Source organism: Erinaceus europaeus, chromosome 12, assembly GCF_950295315.1.
Source record: "Erinaceus europaeus chromosome 12, mEriEur2.1, whole genome shotgun sequence".
NCBI classification, from domain to species: Eukaryota; Metazoa; Chordata; class Mammalia; order Eulipotyphla; family Erinaceidae; genus Erinaceus; species Erinaceus europaeus.
Window position 1 is genome coordinate 60,138,465 of NC_080173.1, and position 23,707 is coordinate 60,162,171.

Sequence of the window (23,707 nt, forward strand, 5' to 3'; positions counted from 1 at the left end):
ATTTCTTCTAAAACCAGATATTCATGGACTGAAATTAACAGTGTCACTGTTGTTAAACTATGTAATTATCAGCTATCCCTCACCATACCTACCACCACTGATAGCCCCCTTTCTTTTTCCTTTGCTTTTGTTATTTATACATTTTATTTAAAATGAAAAAGCAAAAAAACCTCCCAACTTTTTAAATAATAAAAATATTTTTCATTAGGCAAAATTCTTCAAAAATAATGTATCTTACATCACAAATATAGTGGCAGAGATCAGGGACAGTTACCTAATTTTGAACCTCCTCCCCCAAGACACACACACATTATACCCCATGAGACATGTGAAATCAGCAAAGCAAGCACATAAACCTAGAAAGGACCAATGCCTTCAATATGACTGTGAAACAGAGAATGCCATAACCTTTAAAGTATATATAAATGGAATTTTAAAACTCCAACAGCTTGCCTAGCACTGAAACCTGGAATACAAAGAGCAAAAGCAGTGAGCCTGAAAAACTGGGGGGAAAAAATTAGGAAGATACAGCTAGTAAATGAAGTACACGTAAGGTACTCCTGGAAGAGAGAGTAAAGAAGTTAATTAATGTCCAAGTTCTGAACATAGGTCAGGTGTTAGTTGTTTTTTAGCACTTGGCAATGTGTACAACACAAGTGGCAACCTTGAAGAATCATTGATTCCGTGGAAGACACAAATAAATAGAGAAGAGACAATGTCTATTGGATACTAGGCAAAGAAAAGAAAAGAGGAAATAAGAGGGGAAATTACCGATCCTGCAGAAATGAAAAAGAGGCAACACATGACAATCGTCTATATCTACACCTTTCATTCTACTCCAATATCAAAAACATTATTCATAAAAGAAATTGCACAGAAGAGGGTGCTGTTGAACTAAGAACCCTTTCTATGAAACAATAGGATGGGGGGGCAGAGAGGAGGTGAGGGAACACAGTTATAAACATTAGACAATATGAAAACTTTCCAATTTAGTCACAAAATGAAAGAAAAATAATATATGACTCCAAAGTCAGTTAGACACAAATAAGCATTTAATATTTAGTTTTTAAAAAAGAAAAATCTTTTCAGAAATTTTAAAGTTTAGTCTAGAAACTGACCAACAAATGGGAAGAAATGAGTTGATGAAACATGGGAGAGAAATAGAAAGAAAAAAGACAAAGCCAAATAAAAATTTAAAGCTAAATTCTAAGTTGCTCAATGAAGAATATAGTCAAATAAAATGCCACTGGAGAAAACCCAAAAGAAATAAAGAAGAAAACTAGGGAAAGACAGAAAGAGGGGGTGGGGATCAACCTGTCAATAACCATGTCCATTGGAGAAGCAATTACCGAAGCCAGACCTTCCACCACTGCATCTCATAAAGATCTTTGGTCCATACTTCCAGCGGGATAAAAAATAGGGAAACTTCCAATGGAGAGGAGGGGATATGGAACTCTGGTGGTGGAAATCATATGGCATTGTACTATTCTTATACCACAATCCTGTCAGTCATTATTAAATCACTAATAAAAATGATTATTTCATAAAAAATATAAATAAATAAAATGATATAAAAAGTTTCTTGACTAAATGGAGAAAATTGGTGTTTTCCAACATGGGTAGATCTAGAGTGACTGGTATGGAAGAGGGAGTGACATCTCTCCCTATAGTTTTTAGTTTGGGGTATAAGTTAGCACCTATTTGTTTAAAAACACATAAAGAAATTAAAAAATAGGGGAGTCGGGCTGTAGCGAGCCAGGTTAAGCGCACGTGGTGCAATGTGCAAGGACCAGCGTAAGGATCCCGGTTAGCCCCCGGCTCCCCACCTGCAGGGGAGTCACTTCACAAGTGTGAAGCAGGTCTGCAGGTGTCTGTCTTTCTCTCCTTCTCTCTGTCTTCCCCCTCCTATCTCCATTTCTCTCTGTCCTATTCAACACTGACAACAATAATAACTACAACAATAAAACAAGAAGGGCAACAAAAGGGAATAAAGAAATTAAAAAAAGAAATTAAAAATAGGAAAGAGAAAGTAAATGTATAACCACAAGCAAACTAAAACAAATTAAGCCACTTGAATTTCAAATGAATGTTGTAACCTTACTAAAGAAAAATATCAAACAAACAAACAAAAAAACAATTCAAGTAATTTATGAGTATTGTATTTAAATTCAGTCTTTGGCAGGTTGGAATAGCGAAAAACAAATTGTAAACAAAACAGTGTATCACTTTGTTGTGTTTTGGAGTAATTTTAAGATGTTTTGTAGGTCTCCACAATTATGTTATTTGCTACTGAGAGCCAAATCTCAATGAAAAAGCAAAATAGAATGAAGTCAAGTAGGACTACTTTAAGTTGGTCTTGAATTAGAGCTAGAACACATTGTTTCTAAAGTGTGAATATGAATATATGAAAGTATATTGCAGTCGGTGGCCATACCACCCTGAACATGCCCCATCTCCTCTGAAAGCATATTACATATATGTGGGTCTATACATGTATACCAATATATATTATACCAGATAGCATATCTAAGTCTCCAGATACCACTTCTTTTTAGAAAGAACTCAAACTTGTAGAAATGACTGATTCCAGGGCTGGGGGATTATTAATTCGAGATAAACCTGATTAGAACATTTTGTACCAGAAAAGAAAGAGTTGCTCAAAATGACAGGAGCATGTTACAAAGAACCAGTTTAAGTAGCTCCCACTGGCCAGATCTAAAAGTACTTGATTACTAGTTATAGTAAAATATTAGAAACAACTAGAAAAAATAGTATTTATGAATATATGTCATTCATATATAGGTTGGTTAATGAAGAGGAAGGAAGGCTCTTACTAATTATATGCTATTGAGTCCTGAATAGACTGGGTCAGACTAGAATCATTAATTGCTAAATTTAAGGGAAGTTTTGATAAAGAGCTGAATGTTTACAGTCCCAATTACCTCTCTAAAACTGTTTATCAGTTGTAAAAGGAAATAGTAATTACACAGCCGAAAAATCAAACCGCACCTTTTTATGTCTTTATTATCACTGAGACTTTACAGCTGCAGGCTGACTTTTTCAGATAGAAAGACAGAAGCAGAGATAGAAAGATACCCAGAGCATTGAATCTTCCTTAATATGGTAGGGACTGGGCTCAAATCTGGAACTTGGTCATGTCAAAACAAGTGTACTATCCACATGAGCTTTCTTGCAACCCAGCACCTTTACTATTACAAAATAAAAAAATTTAAAAAGTTATCACTATTGAATAACAGATGGACATTGTGTAACTCCAAAATGTGATGCTTGAAAGAGACACAACATTACCTATGTAGTGGTATAACTTAGAATATGTGAACTTAAATCTGACTGCAAAGAAGCATCTGACAAAACAAAATGAGGGACAGTTTTTAACTTAAAAAATTAGTATGTGTCCATGTGCATGCACTTGAGACAAAGAGGTTGTATTTAAAAAGAAAAAATATATAACAAGAGCTTCTAAACTAAGAAAAGCATAAAGGCACACTTACTTGAATGCACATGTTGCCTTCTGGAAAGACCAGGGTTTAAGTCCCCTTCCTCACCTGCAAGTGTTAGAGGTGGGGAACTTCACAAGCAATACAGTGGGTGTCTCCCTCTTCTATCTCAATTTCTGTGTCTATTCAATAAATGAATGAATAAATAAATAATTTTTTGCTGATAAATAATCATTTACCAGAGCACTGCTCAGCTCTGGCTTATGGCGGTGCTAGGGATTGAACCTGAGGCCTTCGAGCCTCAGGCATGAAAAGAATTTTTATAACTATTATGCTATCTCCCAACCCCAATAAATTATTATTATTAGTAGTAGTATTATTATTATTTTGCCTCCAGGGTTATAGCTGGGGCTTGGTGCCTGCACTATAAATCCACTGTTCCTAGAGGCCATCTTTTCTGTTTTGTTGCTGCTGTTGTTATTGCTGTTGTTTTTCTATTGGACAGAGAGAAATCAAGAGAAGACAGGAGAGAAAGATAGACACCTGCAGATCTCTTTTCACTGCTTATAAAGCAACCCCCCTTCAGCTGGAGAGCCAGGGGTTCGAATCAAGAGCCTTAAGCGACTATGTACGCTTAACCCGTTGTACTATCATCCAGCCCCCAATAACATATTCTTTAAAGCATTAAGAATGCCTAAAGAAACGAAAACTAAAGTCAGTATATTGCCCTAGACTGGATCCTGAACTGAAATGGTGAAAATAATATAGATGATATTACTGGGTTAACAACACTGTTGGGGTATAGGAGACAGATTAGATAAAGACATTGAATCAATGTTATATTTCCTGAATTTGATAACTATGTCATGGTTATGAGAATTCTTTTATGGTTAAGAAATTATGAAGTTTCAGGGGTAAAGAGCCATAATGTAGCTTACCTTCAAATGGGAAAAGGAAGATCTGTTTATGTATGTTCACACATATGTTTATATACATTTATATTTGTGTATGTGATAAAATTATCAAGTTAAAAATTAGCACTTAATGTTACTACAAATAAAGCTCCTAGACATTTCTTGTATCTAGATATTCCATACCCTAGTATATTATCAGACCTTTCTACATTTTAGACTTTCTTCATATGCTGAGAGTAAACACAGAAATCTTCTTTCTCCTTTTACATGTGAAATAACTTAGGAGAGATTTTTTTCCTTCTGTTAAATTTTTCTAGATTCCTAACTACTTGAAACTTAGAGGTTTAGAGTATTAAGCATACTCAATAATAATAATTACATTATAAACTTAGTAATGCATGAATTTAAAGGTTCTATACTTAGCTTAGAAAAAAAAATACTCTTTTCACATGAGGTACTGTTGTATTTCCCTGAATGTGTTAGTTTCTGTTATTAAAATATGTCAGCTTTGTGTGACTAAGTAATCTAAAATGAAAAGATGGGACACAGATGAAAAATAAATTAGAAAGAATCTTATATAATGAGTGGTGAATTTACATAAGATGTAGTATAGTAGATAATCAGCTTTGGAGTTAGAACATATGTGTTATGCTAAGCCTGTCTCTTGTTTGTTCTTGAAATTGAGTGACCCACTTCACCTTTCTAAGCCTCTGTCTCCTCATCTAGCAAATGAGTTTAATAACAAAATCCCTCATAAAAAATTAGGAACTAATTAATAAGATAGCAAGCATAATATAAAGATATATAGTAAACATTCAACAAATATTAACTCTTACTATAATTGTGAATAGTAGAAGTATTAGGTGCTGAAGAAATCATTTTAATCATTTATTAAAGAGGAGGAAAACAATTCTGGATGAGGTGATAAGTTTTTATAGAGAAAGTGACACATGAACTGGGCCAGACACATTTCAAACAGAGGTTGCAGCATGGGAATTATAATATTTAAGGAAAAATCTTGGTTTTAGAGTCAAGTAGGCCTTTCATACCATAATTTTACTACTATTTGTTTATATTTACTATATTATAAGTTGTTCAAAGAGCTTGAAAGTTTGAGAATGGTTAAAATTGAAAGGCATATAGCAGTTTCCTTAAGATAATAATTTTTTTTTAAATAATTTATTTCTTTATCGGGGAATTAATGTTTTACATTCAACAGTAAATACAATAGTTTGTACATGCATAACATTCCCCAGATTCCCATTTAACAATACAACCCCCACTATGTCATTCATCATCTTTCATGGACCTGTATTCTCCCCACCCACCCACCCACCCCTGAGTCTTTTACTTTGGTGTAATACTCCAATTTCATTTCAGGTTCGACTTGTGTTTTCTTTTCTAATCTTGTTTTTCAATTTCAGGCTGAGAGTGAGATCATCCCATATTCATCCTTCTGTTTCTGACTTATTTCACTCAACATGATTTTTTCAAGGTCCATCCAAGATCAGCTGAAAACAGAGAAGTCACCATTTTTTACAGCTGAGTAGTATTCCATTGTGTATATAGACCACAACTTGCTCAGCCACTCATCTGTTGTTGGACACCTGGGTTGCTTCCAGGTTTGGCTATTACAAATTGTGCTGCCAAGAACATATGTGTACACACATCTTTTTGGATGGATGTGTTGGGTTCCTTAGGATATATCCCCAGGAGAGGAATAGCAGGGTCATAGGGTAGGTCCATTTCTAGCCTTCTGAGAGTTCTCCAGACTGTTCTCCACAGAGGCTGGACCAATTGACATTCCCACCAGCATTGCAGGAGGGTTCCTTTGACCCCAAACCCTCTCCAGCATTTGCTGCTGTTACCTTTTCTGATGTATGACATTCTCACAGGAGTGAAGTGATATCTCATTGTCTTGATTTGCATTTCTCTGACAATCAGAGACTTGGAGCATTTTTTCATGTGTTTCTCGGCCTTTTGGATCTCTTCTGTGGTGAATATTCTGTCCATGTCATCCCCCCATTTTTGGATGGGATTATTTGTTGTCTTGTTGTTGAGTCTGGCAAGCTCTTTATATATGTTGGTTATTAAACTCTTATCTAATGTATGGCATGTAAAGATCTTCTCCCATTCTGTGAGGGGTCTCTTGGTTTGGGTAGTGGTTTCTTTTGCTGTGAAGAAGCTTTTTAATTTGATGTAGTCCCATAGGTTTATACTTGCCTTAGTCTTCCTTGTAATTGGATTCGTTTCATTGAAAATGTCTTTAAAATTTATGCGGTAAAGAGTTCTGCCAATATTTTCCTCTAAGTATCTGATAGTTTGTGGTCTAACATCCAAGTCCTTGATCCACTTGGAATTTACTTTTGTATTTGGTGAAATACAGTGATTCAGTTTCATTCTTCTGCATGTTTCAACCCATTGTTTCCAACACCATTTGTTGAAGAGACTCTGCTTTCCCCATGTAATAGTCTGGGCCCCTTTGTCAAAGATTAGATGTCCATAGGTATGGGGCCTCATTTCTGGGCTCTCAATTCTATTCCACTGGTAAGTGTGTCTGTTCATGTTCCAGTACCAAGCAGTTTTGATGACAATGGCCCTATAATACAGTTTGAAATCTGGGAGTGTGATGCCTCCAGTTCTGTTCTTTTTTCTCAAGATTGTTTGGGCAATTCTAGGTCTTTTCTGGTTCCAGATAAACATTTGTAGCATTTGTTCTATTCTCCTAAAAAATGTGCTTGGGATCTTGATGGTGATAGCATTAAATTTGTAGATGGCTCTGGGTAATATATTCATTTTGAGGATGTTAATTCTACCAACCCATGAACATGGAATATCTTTCCACTTCTTTGTGTCTTTTTCAATTTCTTTGAGTAGTGACTCATAATTTTCAGTATACAAGTCTTTCACTTCTTTGGTTAGGTTTACTCCTAGATATTTTATAGTTTTTGTTGCTATAGAAAAAGGAACTGATTTCTGGATTTCAATTTCTTCTAACTTAATGTTTGCATAGAGGAATGCCACTGACTTTTGAATGTTAATTTTATAGCCTGACACATTACTGTATTGCCTGATGATTTCCAAAAGCTTCTTGCTGGATTCCTTAGGTTTTTCTATGTATACTATCATGTCATCTGCAAATAAGGAGAGTTTGACTTCTTCTCTTCCAATCTGTATGCCTTTAATTCCTTGCTCCTGCCTGATTGCTATGGCAAGAACTTCCAACACTATGTTGAATAGTAATGGTGATAGTGGGCAGCCCTGTCTAGTACCTGATCTGAGGGGAAATGCTTCCAGTTTTTCACCATTGAGTATGATGTTGGCTGTAGGTTTGCTATATATAGACTCCACTATCTTCAGGAATTTTCCATTTATTCCCATTTTTTGTAGTGTTTTGATCATAAAGGGATGTTGTATTTTGTCAAAGGCTTTCTCTGCATCTATTGATATGACCATGTGGTTTTTGGTCTTGCTTTTGTTGATTGGTGGATCACATTGATTGACTTACGTATATTAAACCAACCTTGCATGCCTGGGATAAACCCCACTTGGTCATGATGAACAATCTTTTTGATATACTGCTGTATCCGGTTGGCTAGAATTTTGTTCAATATTTTCGCATCTATGTTCATCAGAGATATTGGTCTGTAGTTTTCTTTTTTGTTTGTGTCCCTGTCTGCTTTAGGTATCAGGGTGATGTTGGCTTCATAGAAGCTGGCAGGGAGTATTCCAGTTTCTTCAATCTTCTGGAAGACTTTTAAAAGTAGAGGTATTAGTTCTTCTTTGAAAGTTTTGTAGAATTCATTTGTAAAACCATCTGGTCCAGGACTTTTATTTTTGGGAAGATTTTTGATAACTGTTTCAATTTCATTAGCTGTGATGGGCCTGTTCATGTTATCCACTTCCTCTTTCCTTAATTTTGGAAGTTGGTAGGTATCTAGGAAATCATTCATTTCTTCCATGTTCTCTAGCTTGGTGGCATATAGTTGTTCATAGAAGCCTCGCATGATATGTTGAATTTCTGCAATGTCTGTTGTGATATCTCCTCTTTCATTTACTATCCGATTTATTTGGGTCTTCTCCCTTTTTTGTTTTGTGAGTCTGGCTAAAGGTTTGTCGATTTTGTTCACTCTTTCGAAGAACCAACATTTACTTTCACTGATCTTTTGTATGGTTTTCCTATTCTCAATGTTATTTATTTCTGCCCTAACTTTAGTGATTTCTGTCCTTCTGGTTGCTTTAGGATTCCTTTGTTGTTCTTCTTCTAGGTCTTTAAGATGTGCAATCAGGCTGTTTATTTGTGCTTTTTCTTGTTTCCTAATGTGTGCTTGTATAGCTATGAACTTCCCTCTTAGGACTGCTTTCCCTGTGTCCCAAATATTTTGATAGCTTGTGTCTTCATTTTCATTAAACTCTCAAAACATTTTGATTTCTTCCTTGATTTCCTCTTTGACCCAGAAGTTGTTAAGAAGTATACTGTTGAGCTTCCACATTTTGGGACTGTTACTAATCTTTTGTTGATTGTTAAGTGTTAGTTTAATTCCACTGTGGTCTGAGAAGATGCTTGGGATGATTTCAGTGCTCTTGAATTGGCTGATGCTGTCTTTGTGGCCTAACATATGGTCTATCCTTGAGAATGATCCATGTGGATTTGAATAAAATGTGTATTCCAGTTTCTTGGGATGAATGACTCTGAAAATGTCCAATAGTTCTAGTTTATCTATCTCTTCATTTAGCTCCCTTATGTCTTTACTGATTTTCTTCCTGGATGATCTGTCAAGTTGAGATAGTGGGGTGTTGAAGTCCCCTACTATGATTGTGTTACTGTTAATATATTGCTGTAGCTCTTTCAGTAGAAGTTTGATGTATTTAGATGGCTTCTCATTGGGTGCATAGATGTTAATAATTGTTAAGTCCTCTTGATTGACTGATCCTCTGAGCATTAAGTAGTGTCCATTCCTATCTTTTTTAATCTTATCTATTTTAAAGTCTATCATGTCAGATATGAGAATAGCTGTTCCTGCCCTTTTTTGTGGGCCATTGGCTTGTATGATAGTTTTCCATCCTTTCACTTTAAGTCTGTGTTTGTCTTGTTGAGTTAGGTGAGTTTCCAGTAGACAACATATTGTTGGGTTGTGTTTTCTGATCCATCTTCCTACTCTGTGTCTTTTAATAGGTGAATTCAGGCCATTGACATTTATTGATATCAAAGATTGAAGATATTTTAACACCATTCTTGAAGAGTTTTAGAGTGTTTTGATATATGTCCTATTTGTGGTGGTCTGGTTGTTTATAGGAGACCTTTCAGAACTTCTTTCAGGGCAGGCTTGGTGATGGTTGCTTCCTTCAACTGTTGCTTGTCTGAGAAGGTTTTGATGCTTCCATCTAGTCTGAATAACAGTCTAGCAGGATATAGTATTCTTGGCTGAAAGCCTTTCTCATTGAGCACTCGATAGATATCTTGCCATTCTCTTCTGGCCTGTAGTGGTTGTATGGAGAAGTCTGCTGCTAATCTTATGGGTTTTCCTTTGTAGGTGACTCTTTGTTTTTCTCTTGCAGCCTTGAGGATCCTTTCTTTATCCTTATTCCTTTCCATTCTAAGTATGACATGTCTTGGTGTCTTTAGGTCTGGGTTAATTCTGTTTGGGACCCTCTGGGCTTCTTGAATCTTTATGTCTTTGGTGTTGTCTAGACTAGAGAAATTTTCAGCTATTATGGCCTGGAGAATGCTTTCTTCCTCTCCTTTTCTTTCTTCCTCTGGTAAGCCAATAATGCGTATATTGTTTCTTTTGAAGTCATCCCATAGGACTCTGTTGTTGTTTTCAGCATCTCTTAATCTCTTTTTGAGATCTCTTACTTCTTTTTTAGTTGTCTCTAATTCATCCTCAATCTTGCTAATTCTGTCTTCAGCCTCATAGATTCTATTCTCTCTGCCCTCTACTGCTTTCTGGAGTTCATCTATTTTGTTGCCCTGCTCTGATACTGTTTTAGCTTGTTCAGCTAGTTGCCTTCTTAGCTCAGCAATTTCAGCTTTGAGATAATAATTTTGATTTATATTCTTTTAGTATAATCATAATTATCAAAGGCCCAGGAGCACATGGGAAGCATGGGCAGATCAGAGTGTTGAGAAATGAAATTTCGGCAGAGGGTTCAGGGATATGTTTTCTTTTCTTTCTTTTTTTAATTTTTATTTATAAAATGGAAATTCTAACAAGAGTATAGAATAACTCCACATAGTTCCCACCTCCAAAACTCCTTATCTACTCACCTCCCTTGATAGCTTCCCTATTCTTTATCCCTCTGGGAATATGGACCAAGGATCATTATGGGGTGCAGAAGGTGGAAGGTCTGGCTTCTGTAATTGCTCCCCTCTAAACATTGGCAGGTCGATCCATACTCCCAGCCTGTCTCTGTCTTTCCCTAGTGGGACAGGGGCCTGGGGAGATGGGGCTCCAGGATACATTGGTGGGGTCATCTGCCTAGGGAGTCAGGTTGGCATCATGGTGTCATCTGGAACCTAATAGCTAAAAAAAAGTTAAGATACAAAGCAGAACAAAGTGTTAATTAATCATGAATCTAAAAGCAGTAATATTGAAGATGAAGACTTGGTGTTTCCATTTTGGAAAAAGCTAGTAGGTCTATTTTAGGAATATTCTAAGAGGCCCTTGACCTTACTAGTTTTTGCCTGAGCCTGACATCTAATATGTAGGTGGACCCCGGTTATTGTCGGGTAATGGTGTCATAGTGGGAAAAAGGGTCAGAAAACTGGATCAGGGAAGAGAGTAGCTCCCAAATCTGAGGAAAGTATATAAATAAATATTGTTAACTGTAAACCACATCAATTTGATTTGGGGCCCATATTCAGCACATGAGTCTATGTAACTTCACATCCCTATAGATCTGAGCTCGTATTCTGTGGTCATGGCTAGGAACATACCAGGCTGCACCAATTTCAGGACCCATCTTCCTCAGGTGGTAGGTAGAGTATGTTGTTCAACTTTTCTTCAGAGAATGAAACATTCCCTACCATTGTTGATCCACACTGAGGGCAAGGTCCTATAGGGGCCCACAAACGGGTCCATTATGTTGTTCCTGATGGAGCTGACCAGTGACAGTGCAAGAGGGATCTGTTAGAGGTCTAGCCCCATCATGTCTATGTAGGAATCCCAGCATTCCCTGTAGGGCCTCAGGTTATGGGGCAGCCTGGTAGTGATTAAAGAGTCATCATTAAAGTATGCCAGTCTCTTGGCCTTATTGAGCTTTTATAGTCCTTACCTTGTCTGACAAGGTTAGCTTTGGAGGGACATGTAATAGGAGGTAGGTCAGGAAGGTATCTAGGTCTAAGGAGAAACTGTTTTATTAGGTACTTTATGGTGTCTTTTTTAGGTCACTCTAGTTGCTTGCTTCATTTATTGACTCACTGCAAACTATTGTGCACTTGTGCTGAAAGGTATATATTTTCCCCTAACTTATGGATACACGTACATGTTCCCTATCTCATGGGTCCTGGTCTATATCTAGGTTTTGAGGTTTTGTTAAGAAGTGCGCCACCCAAAATGGAATTAAGGAGTCCTATGAGCTAGGAAAGGTCTCACCAGAGTAATGAAGCTAAGGAGATGACATTCCACTCCTGTTATCTCTGGACACAGTCCAAAGTGTTACATGCCGAGGTGGTACTGGTTGCATTGCTTAGGCTGGAATGATATGCTGTTTTCTAAAGTTTATAGATACTTTGATACCAATCTAAGACTTTGGACAATAGACTGTCATTGATGATATTTGACAAAGGGAGAAAAATACCAGCCTGTCACACCTACAGTCTGACCCTTCTCTTTCTAACATCCAACTTGTTGGCACTACTTTTTTTTTTTTTATGCATTGTGTTACTTGTACCTCTTCTACCACTGGTCTAAGCCACCATCATCTCCTCTCCATGAGTACTGTAATTATCACTTCCTACCAGATCACCCAACTTTAACCCTTGTCCTGCTCCCAGTTCTACTCCAAACACAAAAATATACCTTTAAAGTTAAGGTGGACTATATTGAACTTTATATCTTATTCAGAGTTGTCAGGAAATTGTGAGGGTGTGGTTGAGCTTGACAGGGCTCACAAAGCACCCTGCATTCCTGATACTATAGCCTATTTACATAATCATTATTTTACCTGAAAGATCCCCACCCATTCCATTCCTTTGATCTATCTTCTTTCTACCCTCAAGACCCTCCCTGCCTGCAGGGTATTATTTAATCCCACCAGTTAAAACCCTGGAAACAGTTGCTCAGGAAGTTCCTACCTTCCCAGCCCCCTTTTGCTTTTCTCTGCCCCTTTCCTAGCCATTTCCATTTCTACTTGCCTATTGCCACTTCCCAGTCTGCCCTTTAAAAGTCTTGGCTCTCTGATCAATAAAGAATCGTATTGCCTCACCACCACCACGTTTGGCTCCTGAGTCATCTCTCTTGTGTTTCTGAGTGTTTCTCTTGTGTTCCAGGGTGGCTCCGGTTGAGTTCTCTCCAACCCAGAAAGTATGTGCCCGGGAAGAGGCACCCCCATGCTAGCCTGACACAGAGTAAAAACCCAAATCCTGCAACTAGAAATCTAAGTAAATGCCATACCTTACCAGAGCTCCCTTGATCTGCCTTTCCATTCATTCCCTGTCCTCTGTGTTCCCCATCCCTTTGCTCTGAGAAGCTTTTTTTTTTTTTTAACAGACTCTCTATAACAAATCAACAACTAACACATTCAGATAAATAAATACCTCAAGTGGAAAGTTTTTCTGAGCAAAGTACAAAACCTAATATGTTTCTCTAGACCCATGTCTTGCTAAGTTTGCGATGTAGTTACTATTATTGAGTATGCGTACTATTCTAAATCTTTAAGTTTCAAGTAGTTAGCAATCTAGAAAAGTTTAAGTGGAGGGAAAAATCTCTCCTAAGTTCTTTCATATGTAAAATGGGCAAGAAGATTTATAAGTGTTTACTTCCAGGATATGAAGAAAGTCTAAGGTGTAGAAAGGTCTGATAATATACTACGGTAGGGAAAGTCTGACTCCACAGAAATAAATCCAGGAGATTTATTCATTGCAACATTCAAGTAGCTGCAGTAACTTTCTATCTTTGCTCTTTTGCCCACATTCCTCTACCTGCTCCTAGTTATCCTCCACCCTGACCTCCCTGCACTGTCATCCCGCTAATACTCCTGTCCTCACTATATGTAAAGTGACTTGAGTATTATTGTTTTCTTACCTATAATATATTTATGTTTTTACCCTTTATCTGCACTCCTTCCTCCCCTCCCCCACTGCCCTCAATTAGAGGTAAGCTTCAAAGGAACAACTATCTTTGATTTGTTCTGATTTTTAAAAAATACTTATTTATTTATTCCCTTTTGTTGCCCTTGTTGTTTTATTGTAGTTATTATTGATGTCATTATTGCTGGATAGGACAGAGAGAAAATGGAGAGAGGTGGGGAAGACAGAGAGAGGGAGAGAAAGATAGACACCTGCAGACCTTCTTCACCGCTTGTGAAGCAACTCCCCTGCAGGTGGGGAGCCGGGGGCTCAAACCCGGATCCTTACGCTGGTCCTTGCTTTGCGCCACCTGCGCTTAACCCACTGTGCTACCACCCGACTCCCTTGTTCTGATTTTTTAGAGCTGTAACATAAAGAACTAGGTACTCAATAAACATAATAAGCATTTATTGAATGGTTGAAATGATGTATGAAGAATATCTCTGTACTTTTAGAAGACTAATTCAGAAACCAAGGGAAATAGCTCAATTGGTATAGCACAGTACTTACATGCCTGAGGCTCCTGGTTTGTCTCTAACGAGTATGTGCCAAATTGATGTTCTGGCAACCTCTCTCTCTCTCTTTCTCATGAAGCTGTATCTCATGAAATCTTTATTTATTTATTTAATCTTTCTACAGTTTGGGAAGAAAATACATATTAAGTAAGAGACTTTTATAATAATCTGGACTACTACTTACCAATAAAAATAATAATTTATTAGTAACCATATTTTCTAAAAACTAAAAAGCCAGTAAAATTATTGTAAAATATTTTATTTGGTTGTCAGAAAAGCCATGACACATTTTTGCATAGAAAAATACGTCATGACTTTTCCAACAGTACAGTATTATAGTGTAACATACCTAAGAGATTTTAACATTTAGCAGTATTCATTTAGGGTATTAGTACATTATATTTTAGTGTGTCTTTGAAATCCAGTTTTATTTTTCACTTACAGTACATCATAATTCGTACACTAAATTCCCATTAGAAATACTGAATATATGTTTAGATTAAACAGGATTTTGCAAGTTGAAAGAGTAGATTTATGGACTCAAATGTTCCAAATAGAAAGTTTCCAGCAACTGAATTACTTATCAGCAATATTTTTTTTTTCTTTTTAACATTTATATCCCTACATCAACAAAAGCAAGACCAAAAACCACATGGTCATATCAATAGATGCAGAGAAAGCCTTTGACAAAATACAACATCCCTTTATGATCAAAACACTACAAAAAATGGGAATAAATGGAAAATTCCTGAAGATAGTGGAGTCTATATATAGCAAACCTACAGCCAACATCATACTCAATGGTGAAAAACTGGAAGCATTTCCCCTCAGATCAGGTACTAGACAGGGATGCCGACTATCACCATAACTGGGCAACATAGTGTTGGAAGTTCTTGCCATAGCAATCAGGCAGGAGCAAGGAATTAAAGGCATACAGATTGGAAGAGAAGAAGTCAAACTCTCCCTATTTTCAGATGACATGATAGTATACATGGAAAAACCTAAGGAATCCAGCAAGAAGCTTTTGGAAATCATCAGGCAATACAGTAAGGTGTCAGGCTATAAAATTAACATTCAAAAGTCAGTGGCATTCCTCTATGCAAACACTAAGTTAGAAGAAATTGAAATCCAGAAATCAATTCCTTTTACTATAGCAACAAAAACAATAAAATATCTAGGAGTAAACCTAACCAAAGAAGTGAAAGACTTGTATACTGAAAATTATGAGTCACTACTCAAGGAAATTGAAAAAGACACCAAGAAGTGGAAAGATATTCCATGTTCATGGGTTGGCAAAATTAACATCCTCAAAATGAATATATTACCCAGAGCCATCTACAAATTTAATGCTATCCCCATCAAGATCCCAAGCACATTTTTTAGGAGAATAGAAAAAATGCTACAAATGTTTATCTGGAACCAGAAAAGACCTAGAATTGCCCAAACAATCTTGAGAAAAAAGAACAGAACTGGAGGCATCACACTCTCAGATCTCAAACTGTATTATAGGGCCATTGTTATCAAAACTGCTTGGTACTGGAACATGAATAGACACACTGACCAGTGGAATAGAATTGAGAGCCCAGAAATCAGGCCCCACACCTATGGACACCTAATCTTTGACAAAGGGGCCCAGACTATTACATGGGGAAAGCAGAGTCTCTTCAACAAATGGTGTTGGAAACAATGGGTTGAAACATGCAGAAGAATGAAACTGAACCACTGTATTTCACCAAATACAAAAGTAAATTCCAAGTGGATCAAGGACTTGGATGTTAGACCATAAACTATCAGATACTTAGAGGAAAATATTGGCAGAACTTTTTTCCGCATAAATTTTAAAGACATTTTCAATGAAACGAATCCAATTACAAAGAAGACTAAGGCAAGTATAAACCTATGGGACTACATCAAATTAAAAAGTTTCTTCACAGCAAAAGAAACCACTACCCAAATCAAGAGACCCCTCACAGAATGGGAGAAGATCTTTACATGCCATACATCAGATAAGAGTTTAATAACCAACATATATAAAGAGCTTGCCAAACTCAACAACAGGACAACAAATAACCCCATCCAAAAATGGGGGGAGGACATGAACAGAATATTCACCAGAGAAGAGATCCAAAAGGCCGAGAAACACATGAAAAAATGCTCCAAGTCTCTGATTGTCAGAGAAATGCAAATCAAGACAACAATGAGATATCACTTCACTCCTGTGAGAATGTCATACATCAGAAAAGGTAACAGCAGCAAATGCTGGAGAGGGTGTGGGGTCAAAGGAACCCTCCTGCACTGCTGGTGGGAATGTCAATTGGTCCAACCTCTGTGGAGAATAGTCTGGAGAACTCTCAGAAGGCTAGAATTGGACCTATCCTATGACTCTGCAATTCCTCTCCTGGGGATATATCCTAAGGAACCCAACACATCCATCCAAAAAGATGTGTGTACACATATGTTCTTGGCAGCACAATTTGTAATAGCCAAAACCTGGAAGCAACCCAGGTGTCCAAAAACAGATGAATGGCTGAGCAGGTTGTGGTCTATATACACAATGGAATACTACTCAGCTGTAAAAAATGGTGGCTTCACTGTTTTCAGCTGATCTTGGATGGACCTTGAAAAAATCATGTTGAGTGAAATAAGTCAGAAACAGAAGGATGAATATGGGATGATCTCACTCTCAGGCAGAAGTTGAAACACAAGATCAGAAGAGAAAACACAAGTAGAACCTGAAATGGAATTGGCATATCGCATCAAAGTAAAAGACTCTGGGGTGGGTGTGTGGGGAGAATACAAGTCCAAGAAGGATTCAGAGGACCTAGTGGGGGTTGTATTGTTATATGGGAAACTGGGGAATGTTATGCATGTGCAAACTATTGTACTTACTGTTGAATGTAAAACATTAATTCCCCCCCCAAAAAAAAAAATCAGAAAAAAAAAAAATAGCAGGCTCTCAAGCATGAGGTCCTGAGTTCAGTCCCCAGCAGCACATGTACCAGAGTGATGTCTGGCTTTTTCTCTCTCCTCCTATGTTTCTCATTAACAAATAAATAAAATATTTAAAAAAAAGAAATAATAACAAAAAAAGAAATACTTTTGAAATCAGCCCTAAAACTATCCATATATATAGCCTGTTTAAGTGGATTTCAGTATTACACAATTATTCTTAGTGAAAAATCTGTACTTTAGTGAAAAAATCAACTATTTTTCCAAAGGTTATTTTTGTTTGTTTGTTTTTCACAACTATCAAGACAAAGCTTTAATTAAAAAAAGAGTTTGTAGAACTCTGCTCTTGAATTTTTTTTTAAAAAAACTTAAGTTGTGACAGATTTAGCAATTCTGCCTTCCCTCCATTTTAAATCCTTTTGAAGATCTTGACATAAAATGAACTCAACTCTAATAGTGACACCACATAAATCCTTTAAATACACATGTAATTTACTTATTAAAACACTACTGTGTTGATTTTTCAATTTATTTTATAATGATAGTTACCAGATGCTTACAGAGGGAGGAAGAAAATGCAATTTGTTACCTTTCAGTCACTCACTTATAAACTTATAACTCAGTTATTTGAGACAATGACCTGATCCTAAAAGCAGAATAATTTTCCCCTTTGAAGTTACATTAGCTGTATTAAATTATGAAAGTTAATTTATCTTGTGGCAAACCAAAAAGAAAACATTCTAGAACAAAAAGAGATGGAGAAAGGGAAAATGAGCAAAAAGAAGAGAGGAAAGAGAAATAAAAAAGGGATAGAGGGAAGGAAGGAAATAAATATAAAGCCTTTCTTTCACCAAAAGTTGAAGTACCTAGTATTTCAACCCAACATGGCTTCCAGAATCACAAACTGTTTTGTAAAAGATTAGCTGTACTATTTTCTGAAATTCAAGTGTTTTTGTTTTGAGTTTTTATCCTCTTCAGAATAACCTAACCTTCATATTTAAGACTATGAGCAAAATTCTCCATAAAATTACACTTCTTGTTATTTATTTTTCCTCAGGTTCTAACAGTTTTTAACAGGTATGGACATTCTTTTGGCAGCTTCTTTTTACCAACAACTTGCTAAAACCAACTCTTAGACTTAAGTTGTTTTTCAAAGTTTCTCTCAGTGTAGTCTTATGACCTCAGGCAGCAATGAATTGGTGAACAGTCCAAAACCAAAATATTTTACTTGTCTGAACTAGTCTGCCCCAAAGAAACATAAGAAATTGTTCATTTGGCAACTCCTCTAGGTTCAGATAAGCCCAATTTTAGTTGGCCTCACCTTTTTACAGTTGAATGAAATGCTTAAAATGTGCATGCAGTCCTGTTGCAGAAATATAAGGTCATATTGGCACAGGGTTCTGTATGCACCTGAAGTTAAACACAAACTTTAATTATAGTTGATGTAGCTTGAACTGCCTTGCTTTATGGATGAGACAACAAAGGAAACTTCAAGAAAAGACACTTATAAGGTATTCTCTAAGATAATAGTAATAAAACACGACTATCAAGGAAGTGTTCACTTTTTCACTCTAGTTATTATCTTTTGTACATTTATTAAAGAAGTGGTAACGTCTAATTTTTAGAATTGGTACGAATTTCTACTTTGTTTTAATTTTCCTTTATTATTCTGAACTTTTGATATTTCTGTATAGCACTCGTAGGTATACTAAGATGACATTCTTATTTTTAGAAGGAAAAATAATGAAAAAGAAAATTTGGGTTGGGAGTAGACAACATAATGGTTATACAAAGAGACTCTCATGCCTGAGACACCAAAGTCCTAGGTTCAGTCCCCCACACCACCATAAGCCAAGGCTGAGTTTGAGAGAGAGGGAGAGAAAGAAACAAAGGAAATTTGTGAACTTTTTATTTATTTTTTTTATTTTTTGTGAAAATTGAGAGAAGTCAGAGTGCTGTTCAGCTCTAACATACATAGTACTAGGGATCAAATTTGGGATCATGAGTCCTGACTCTTGCTGAGTTATCTCCCTGGCTGTTTGTCTATTCTGTCCTAAAAGGATTCTATAGTAAAATGTTTCTATATTTTTATGCCAGATAATTTGTGAGTTTGGTTATTCTATAAAGCATAAAAACTCATCAAAACTACTTATCTTTCAGTAAAGCCAGTTTTTTATAAAATAGTCCAAAGAGTCTGATAGCTATGTTTGACAAAAAAAAAAAAAAAAAAAAAAAAAGATTGTCAACTTTTATTTTCTATTAAAAGCTCTCTTTATAAGGATCCCTCACATTACTTTACTATAGCCAAAGCCAAGTTCTTCCATTCCCCACCTCTTATGCCTGGCAGCCACTAATCTGTTCTCTATCTCTATAATTTTGTCATTTCAAGAATGTTATATAAATGTTATCATCCAATATGTCACTTATGTCACTTTGTAAGATTGTTTTTTTTTCCCACTAAGTATAATTTCTTTGGGATCTACCCAGTTTTTGCATATATTCATAGATCATTGTAGATTATTACTCAGTCTATGCAAAAGTGGCAAATTCCGATTAAAATTGGTGGGCTGTCAGTGAAGTTTCCTGCTTATTTTATTCTACTAGAGTAATGCAAGATGTAACCACTAAGGAAACTGAGTGAAGAATTCAAGGGACTACTCTGTATTATTTCACAGAACTCTGCATAGTTTCCAATGATCTTAAAATTAAGAGATAAAGACCTCTTTGAGAAAGAAGTTATAAAGCTCTTCAACATTAACCAGCTGAGTAGAGAAATGTACTATTAGATTTTGCCCAAGAAACAATTTAAGTTAAATATAGCTTGCATGGAAAAGAAACATGAGGACAACTTAGCTGGCACTCCTATCTGCACAGACACAAACCTTACCTAGTGACTCACTGGAGGTGAATGTAACACTCTGGAGGCATTGGCATATAAAGGTGTTTATTTCAGAATTCCGTTTCTTTTTTAATGCTGAAAATATCTTGCCATCTTAAGATTTCTCAAACTTTCACTATCCTGTTGAGACTATTGAACCCATTTTATTTGTCTTAGATTAATTAGAATCACAATTTCCAAAGTTTTAAGAATTGGGCACAGAAATGACCTGGTTCTTCATTCTTCACAGCAATGGAGCTAACTTGATTGCAGTATTTTCTGTGTGTTGAGCATGGTTAGAACTGATGTTAGCATTCTAAGCATTATAGTTCTGTTGCTGTTCAGAGAACACACACAGGCCTACTTAATCCAGTGTTTTCATATGTTCCAATAGTAGTAACTTTTTAAAAATTTTATTTATTTATTTATTTATTTATTATTGGATAGAGACAGAGAGAAATTGAGGGGAAGGAGAGAGAGCGATGGAGCGAGACACCTGCAGCCTTGCTTCACCACTTGTGAAGCTTTCCCCCTGCAGATGGGGATCAGGGACTTGAACCCGGGTCCTTGTGCACTGTGGTATGAGTGCTTACCAGGTGCACTACTGCCTGCCGGGCCCTTAGCAGTACCTTTAAAGGAGATTTGGCAAAGGAGTTTAAGAAACTTTATTAAAGAATAAGGAAATTTAAGAAAATTTATTCTAAACTCATTTTCATATATTTTGTGAAAGTTAGACATAATCTTCTAGAGGACCTGTCAATCTAGTAAGAGCAAAATAAAATGAAACTACCACTTCCTAGAAAACATTGCCGAATAGGTGCCCTACGGCGGGTGCACTGTCAGGCGTGTTTATAGAGCAACAGAGGCATTACTCATTTTGATCTTTCTTATGTAGCTAAAACTAAACAAATACAGATCTTTAAAATCCCATCAATCTGTTACTAAGAGAACACCTTTTGGGGTATATTTTAAATGTCTGTGTAAATACCAGACATTTTATGTGCCTTAACAACGCAATATATAGCAATTTGACTGTCAAAACTAGTAAATTTTACTCAAGGAGGAAGTAGTGATAAGGCACTGGATACTATAAAACTCTTTTATCTTGGCACTCTACCATGTGAGAAACATTTTCAGTACTTCAACTTCAGAGTGGGAGGCATGACATTGTGTCAAATGATTTACTCACAAACTATTTTAGAATTTAAGACTTTTTCTAGTTGTACATAACGCTACATAAATATCTCACCAAACCTGAAAACACTGTGTTTTCAATAATTTTATTCATGTTAGATATCAACTATAATTGTGACCTGGGTTTCCAATTAAATGTAGATTCCATCACACCTCTTCAAAGGTAACTAATTTCCTGATATAATTGTGATATTCTGCCCCAGTCTATAAACCCCTTATGTTATCTATATCCCTTCCCTCTCCTGCTTTTTCTTCTTCACTTCTCTTAACATTCTTAATTAGTAACTGTCTTACCTCTTTTCTCCACATTTCATAATATCTGTTTACTTTGTAGTTATTAACCATATTTTTATTTAATCTTTTGTAAATATTTTCTATGTATACAAATTTATCTTTTTTCAGTTATTAAATATAATTTTTGTTTGTTTTATCAACTCTTCATTATTTTTTATTTCTTCACCACTCTGAGCAAACCCCCCCCCCCCCCCCCCCCGAGACAGAATGAAAGAGGGAAAGAAAGGTGTGATGTATCGCACCTAAGCAAAGGACTCTGAGGAAGGGAGGATTTAGAAGGAACCTTGAAGTCCTGTTGCATAATACACGGACGGAAAGATAAGTAATTGTACCCATGTCTCTACAATTGCACTGTAAAACATTAACCAACCCCCCATTATATATATAAAAAAAAGACACTTTCAACCTAAAGATTTTCATTCCTGATTATTCAGTGATTACTATAAGTATTTGGTTTTGGTACATTCATAATCAGAATTTGAAAAGTAAGAAAACACTTTTTTTTTCTTTTATGTCAACATTTACTAACCAGAAATGCATATGCAGAATTAAGTTTATTGCCAAAACAGAATACTAAGTATTTAATATTTTAAAATAAAACATTTAAAATAAAATTTTTTTTGTGGACAAGCTCGCATGGTAAAATTTATCAGATAGGTGTATTTTTGCATGTGTCTTTCATTAAAAACATTTGTTTATAAACAAAGGTTAGAAATTTTTGTGTTGGATTTTCTTTTTTTTTTCCTTTAAAAAATTTTTTTAGTTATAGAAAGGAAACATTGACAAAACCATAGGATAAGAGAGGTACAAGTTCGTACAATTCCCACCACCGGAACTCTGTATCCTATCCCCTCCCCTGATAGCTTTCCTATTCTTTAATCCTCTGGGAGTATGGACCCAAGGTCATTATGGGGTGCAGAAGGTTGAAGGTCTGGCTTCTGTAATTGCTTCCCCACTGAACATGGGCATTGACAGATCAATCCATAATCCCAGCCTGCCTCTCTCTTTCCCTAGTGGGGAAGGGCTCTGGGGAAGCGGAGCTCCAATACACATTGGTGGGGTTGTCTGTCCAGGGAAGTCTGGTCAGCATCATGCTAGCATCTGGAACCTGGTGGTTGACAAGAGAGTTAGCATACAAAGCCAAACAAATTGTTGATTAATCATTAACCTAAAGGCTGGAATAGTGCAGATGGGGATCCTCCATTTTGTAGATAGGTAGTAGGCATATTTTAGTTAAATTCCAAAGGGTCTGTGGCTATACTAGGTGTTTTTTTTTTTTTTTTTTTCCTTTTTCTTTTTGCCCCTGAGCCTGAAATCTGATATGTCAGTGGATCCAAGTCATTGTCTAGGGAGATGATGTCGTGGCTGCGTTGGATTTTCATTGATGTTTGAAATCAGTTTTACAGCTCTTGGGAGGGTTAATTAGAGCTAAAAATAATTTAATTGATCTGTTTTTCCTCCATAGTGCTTAACTAAATCTTTTTTGCCAAGTGGGGATTTTGCATTTTCATACAATCTAAAGATAATATTCTTGGACTTTCAGATACCTGCCATTTGATATACTTACAATGACATGTTACTGCATAAATTATAGATTCAGGATGTAGCGGGGGTTGGAAAATATTTGTGAGATAATTTGGTTCTTGTATGTACAATATTCACCAATGGTAGAAAATTATAATTTTCAAGAAAAAAAATATAAGCGAGTGTGCATAGCTTTCAACCCTTTAATATTTCAGTCAATTTAAGAAAAACAAGAAATATAATTGTTAAAAATAACTATAGCTATATGTCCTTTTCCAACTTTAGTATTCTCTTTATTTCACTTGTTAAGTACTACCAAAAGATTTTTTAATTGCCTCTAAAAAGAATACAAAGAAATTATTTGCTTTTGATTATGTGATATTTTTATTACATAGTTCATGCTTATTATTGTAATTACTTAAATACACTTTTTTGAATATTCCCATCAATTTTAACTTTTTATGAAAAACTTCCTTATGAAAGTGTCTTATCTAATAAAATTCCCTAAGGCAACTTTTATATGTAAAAAAGCATAGTAGTTACTTTCATGATCAAATACATTATGTCAGAGACCCATTTAATGATAACTTAAGGTAGATACTAAGGAGCATGTAATCATAAAAAACAACAGAAATAAATAGTGAAGAAAAGTCATTGTAAGCTTAAGTGATTTAAAAAGATTAAAGAAAGTA

General features: G+C 35.9%; 1 protein-coding gene across 6 annotated transcripts in view; it reads left to right on the plus strand.

The window, feature by feature from the left end:
* Positions 1-23,707, plus strand: part of STXBP4 (syntaxin binding protein 4) — a 214,024-nt gene that overhangs the window by 82,031 nt on the left and 108,286 nt on the right. The gene's annotated exons all lie outside the window — the stretch shown is intronic.